The sequence below is a fragment of the Elephantulus edwardii genome, unplaced genomic scaffold (genome assembly GCF_000299155.1).
Source record: "Elephantulus edwardii isolate Elephantulus edwardi_28Jun2011 unplaced genomic scaffold, EleEdw1.0 scaffold00071, whole genome shotgun sequence".
Taxonomy (NCBI): domain Eukaryota; kingdom Metazoa; phylum Chordata; class Mammalia; order Macroscelidea; family Macroscelididae; genus Elephantulus; species Elephantulus edwardii.
In genome coordinates this window covers 14,444,905-14,451,003 of record NW_006399821.1, presented here as the reverse complement: position 1 = coordinate 14,451,003, position 6,099 = coordinate 14,444,905, and positions in this window count along the sequence as shown.

The following is a 6,099-nucleotide window of genomic DNA, read 5'->3' as shown; positions in this document are numbered from 1 at the left end:
GCTGGGTAGAGTAGAGGGACAGCGCAGGAGGGGAAGACCCTCTATGAGGTGGATTGATTCAGTGACTGGGGTAATCGAGATGGGTGTGTCAGAGGCAATGAGATTGGCACGGGATAGAGCACGGTTTAGGGCTGTTGTACATAGGGTCGCTTTGAGTCGCAAACGACTCGACGGCACATAACAACAACAACAACATACTTGGACCAGGAGGCATCTGTCAGAACAGAGCAAGAAAACACTGCATGGTTTAAAATCAGGAAGGGTGTATGGCAGGGATGTGTCCTATCACCATATCTTTTTTCTTTGTTTTTTTAAAATTAATTTTAATGAACAGGTAGAGATTTTGGATTTCAATTCATTCATTGTTGCACTTTTCTCCCCTACACCACCCCCCCAACCTCCAGTTTGCTCTTCTCTTTGAAAAGTAAAATTCCTTCGTTGGTATACAATCCCCCTCCAAATGCCCTCCCCCCAGTATACTCCACTCTGCAACCTTCATTACGGACTCTTATCATAATCATAATATCTATATTGCTTTTGAACTGTTCTCTCCCTCCTCTGTTTCAATGCAGTATAACTTATCCAGTTTTTCTCATTCTTACCCCAACCCTGATAGCAGTCCCGTTCTATAACAGTGGCACTATGCAGTATTTATCCTTTTGTGACTGAGATACTTCACTCAGCATAATGTCCTCCAGGTTCACCCATTTTGAATAATATTGCATGAGTTTCTTATTTTTCAATGCAGCGTAGTATTCCATTGTGTGAATATACCACAGCTTCTCTATCCATTTATTTGTTGATGGACACTTAGGTTGTTTCCAACTCCTTGCTATTGTGAACAAAGCTGCAATAAACATGAGTATGCATATTATCTGCTTGGATGGCAGTTATGATCTCTTTAGGGTATATTCCCAGTAGAGGAATTGCTGGGTCAAATGGTATCTCTATTTGCAACTTTTTAAAAAAAACACCACACCGCTTTCCATATACCTTTTCAATGCATATATGGAGCAGATCATCAGAGGCCTGGGTTTTATGAGAAGTAATGTGGCATCAGGATTGGAGAAAGACTCATCAACAATCTGTGTTCTGCAGATGACAACCTTGCTGAAACTGAGGAGGACCTGAACCACTTGCTGCAGAAGGTCAAGGACTGCAGCCTTCAATATAGATTGAAGTTCAAAATCAAGAAAACAAGATTGTCACCACTGGACCAATTGGCAACATCATAATAGATGGTGAAGAGATTAACAGCTTTAGTTTGTTTGACTCCACAATGAACACTCTTGGTACCAGGAGCCAGGAACTCAAAATACGAATTGCATTTGGAAAGTCTGCTGTCATGGATATTTCCAGAGTACTGAAGAGTTATGGTGTCTGTCTGGAGACTAAGGTGTGCCTGATTCAGTCCATGGTCTTCGCAATGTGCTATGCACCAGAAATCTGGACAATGACTAGAGATGATAGAATTGATGCCTTTGAGCTGTAGTGTTGGAGTATTGAATATACCATGGACTGCTAGGAGAATGAACAAGTTCATTCTGGAAAGAATGAGACCAGGCTGCTCCCTGGAGGCAAGGATTCTAGCAATCTGACAGTCTGGGCATGTTGCAAGGAGGGACCAGTCCTTGAATAGGGACATCATGCTTGGGAGGGTGGAGGGACCAGCACAAGAGAGGAAGACCCTCAATGACATGGATTGACTCTGTGACTGAGGTAACGGGGGTAGGTGTGCCAGAGACAATAAGGTTGGCACAGGATGAAGCAGGGTTTAGGACTGTCGTACATAGGGTCACTGTGAGTCACAGGCGACTTGACTACACATAATGAAACAGCAACATTATGATATTGCATATTTGTCCAGTGGTTAGGATTTCTGTACTCTTAATGTTGAGATGTAATCCCCATCAAAGATTGTACTCTGATCTTTTGCAGCAAGTATTTCAAGTCCTCTTCACTTTCAGCAACCAAGGTTGTGCCATCTGCATAACAAGGTTGTTGCTGAGTCTTTCTCAATCCTCATGCCACATTCGTCTTCATCTAGTTCAGCTTCTTGAATGCTTTGCTCAGCATACAAATTGAACAAGTATGGGAAAGGTATACAACCCTGACACACACCTTTCCTGATTTTTAAACCATGCAGTGTTCTTACACAGTTCAGACAGTATTTTCTTGATCTATAATAGGTTCCACATAAGCATGATTAAGTGTTCTAGGATTCCCATTCTGTTATCCATAATTTGTTATTATTCTTACAAATGCCTTTCCATAGTCAATAAAGCAGAGATACACATTTTTCTGATAGTCAGGACCCATCAGAATCTGGCTTAAATGTCTAACAATTTCCTATATACTGTTCCAACCATTTTGAATAATCTTAAGCAAGATTTTACTTGCATGTGATATTAATATTGTTGAGTAATCTCTACATTCTGTTAGATCACCTTTTTAGGAGGGGCAAAACAAATACATATACATGTGTGTGGACTCATACCCTTGTTATGTGCTGTGGAATTGATAATGATGACTCATAGCTCTTATGAACAATAGCTCTGAATCCTGCCCTATCTTGAGCCAAAGTCACTGTCTCTCACACCTGACCCCATTACTAGTTCCTGTGTCAATACATCTCATCCAGGGTCTTCCTCTCCTGCACTGACTTTCCACCCTTACAATCATATCCTTCTCTAAGGAATGGTCCTTCCTGCGAACATGTCCAAAGTTTGTGAGACAGTTTCAAAATCCTTGCCTCCAAGAAGCAACTTAGTTTCATCCTCTCCAGGACAGACCTATCTGTCTGTCCATGGCATGGTCAATATTCTCCTCCAGCACCTTAACTCAAAGGCATTAATTCTTCTTCTGTCATTCTTCATCATTGTCCAGCTCTCTGATGCAAGTAACTGAGGAGACCATGGTATGAATCAGATGCACTTAGTCTCTAGACTGACACCGTTGCTCTTTAGCACTCAAGAGTTTCTTGACAGTAGACTTTCCCAGTGCATCTTTTCTTTTTATTTCCTTACTCTTGGTGCCAAGAGTGTTAATAATGGATCCAAGCAAGATGAAACTGACAAATCTCAATCTCTTTTCCATGTGTCATGCTGCTGCCAATTTTCCTAGTGGTGAAATCTTTATTTTCTTGATTTGAGCTGTAATCCAAACTGAAGACTGCAGTCCTTGACCCTCTGCAGCAAACACTTCAGGTCCTCCTCAGTTTCAGCAATCAAGGTTGTGCCATCTGCATAACTCAGGTTGCTGATGAGTCTTCCTCCAATACTGATGCCCCATTCCTTCTCATAAAGTCCACCCTTGTGAATAATCTGTTCCAAAAATAGATTGAAAATGTATGAAAAAGTGACACATCCCTGACAAACTCCTTTCTTGAATCTGAACCATGAAGTGTTTCCTTGCTCTATTCAGATGACTGCCGCCTGGTCTAGGAATAGGTTTCGCATGTGCACCATCAGGTGTTCTGGTATTCCCATTCTTTTCAAAGTTAGCCATAATTTGTTGTGATCCATAGTCAAATGCCCTTTGCATAGTCAATAAAACACATTCTTTTGGTACTCTTTACTTTCAGTCAAGATCCACCTGATATTAGCAATGATGTCCCTAGCGTCACAGTCTCTTCTGACTCCTGCTTGTATTTCTGGCGGTTCTCTGTCAATTTTGGAAAATATTCAGCAGAATTTTGCTTTTGTGTGATTATTAGTGATACTGTTCTACAATTTCCAAACTCTGTTGGATCATCTTTATTGGGACTAAGAATAAATATGGATCTCTTCCAGTCAGTTGGCCAAATAATTGTCCTCCAGATTTCTTAGCTCAGAGAGCACATCCAGGGCAGCATCTGCTTCTTGAAATATGTCAATTGGTATTCCACCAATTCCTGGGGCCTTATGTTTTGTCAATTCCTTCAGAGCAGCTTGAACTTCCTCTTTCATCACTACTGATCCTATGTTGTTTCATGAAATTCTTCTGTATCAGCCAATTATTTTTGTGATAGTGACTCTGTGACCTATCTTCTTTTGCTGCTTCCCGGAACATTCACTCTTCAGTCCATAGCATCTTTTAAGTATTGCAACTTGAGGCTTGAATTTGTTCTTCAGCTTAAAAAATGCCAAGTGAATTAATCCCTTTTGATTTTCTGAATTCAGCTCTTTGCAAATTCTGCAATAAATAGTTAGAAAATCTACAGAAAAATAATGCAGAGAAAAGACAATGCAATGTATAGGTGTGGCAGAGAAGGGGAAAATCATTCAAACAGAAGGATCAGGATAGGTCTCCCAGAAGTGGTATTTTAAAATGAGGGTCAGATTTGGCAAATTAAAAAAAAAATCTATCAGCTCTTACTCAATAGATAAATTCCCTAACTCCACCTCCTAGTATAACCTGAATTTTATAACTAGTGAAAGATGGGAAGACCTTCAATGAGATGGACTGACAGTTACTGGAGTAATAGGCTTGATCATGGTGGAGATTGTGAAGATGACACTGGACAGGGTGAAGTTCAGATCTGTTTTTGAGAAGACTAGTATGAGTCATATTCAACTCCAAGGCACCTAACAACAAAAGGCATTTCAACTGACATCCAGAAAGACTATTACAACTGTCTAGATTTTACTTATAGCCTACACAGTAGGCACTTGCTATCTAGGCAAGAGAACTTAGTTCAAAATAAGTAAAAGGACCATAGGTACTTTTTGTGCCAAGTCCTTCCCCCCCCCAATATTTGTTTGTTAATAAACTTTTTTTATTTCATTATTTTTTGTGTGTACTGTCAAATCAGATCTGACTGGTACAGGAGGAGATTGTTCCTCCTTCTCCAGCAGAACATCTGGTGGATTTGAACCATGCACCTCTGAGACTGTAGTTGCAGCTTCTTTCCACTAGGCCACCAGAGCTCGCTGTGCCAAGTCCTTTTAAGTGCTTATTATATTACAGAGAGCATGTGTGAAAGCGAGCGTGAGGGTGAGCGCACTGGTACTTGACAGGGGGAGGGAAAGAGGGGGAGAAAAGGAGAGATGAGCTAGTGAGTAATTGGTAGGTAAGAAGTTGTCCTTTCAACTCAAGGCAGGAGCTTCAAATGCACCAACAAGAACTTTGGGAAAAGATAAGGCAATCTCCTCCTGTGTAATTTATAGCTTCTGTAAACTGTTAACTTATAGCTTCTGTAAATCTGCTATGAGTCATAGAGTCAGCTGCATAGAGTCAGCTATGAGTCAGTTCCCAATTATCAGCATACAATAACAATTATATACTACCCTCTCATTCTTTGCCAGAGTCAGAATCCACTCATAGCTGTCTTTGCAGTGTGTTATTCAGGAGCTGTAACTCATGGGAGGAGTTTGCCCATCTTGTTCTAGGGAAGGAACTGGTGGATTCAAATCACCTGCCTTGAGATGTATGTTGTTATGTATCATCAAGTCAGAACTATCCCATAGCTGACCTTCCAGTGGGTTTCAGAGGCAGTAAATCACATGGGAGGAAACTTCTCCCAAGCAGCAGCTGATTTTTAACCACATACCTTTGTTTGCGCAGTACAATTTCTAACCACTAAGCCACCAGAGCTCCACAGATACATATTTGAAGCACGTATTTGACAACCCTGCTTGCTCAACGTGACTTAAAATGCTTGCTGCACAAGATCAAAGACTACAGTCTTCAGTATGGACAGCATCTCAACATCAAGAAGGTAAAAATCCTCATCACTGGACTGATAAGCAACATCCTGATAGATGGAGAAAAGATTAAAATGTCACCTTACTGAATCCCTTTGTCGCTTTGTGTGTGTGTAATCTTTTTAAACATTTTTTTTTTCAGTGATGGTTTACACAGAAGCTCAGATGGCCAATCAACAATTTCTGCACAGGTTGTTAGTGATAACAAACATCTTTTTTTTTTAAGTCTTAATTTCAGAGTTTTATTGTATTGCACTAAAGGAACAGCAGAACGGGTTATACAGTATTCTCTCAATAAACTTTGGAAAACATCTAAGGTACTTGCAAATTCTTAAGAGTACTTTCGCCATCAGACTAGAACAGTATAACTGATTTCTTAATAAATAATGTCTTACAAATAAAAACACATTTAAAG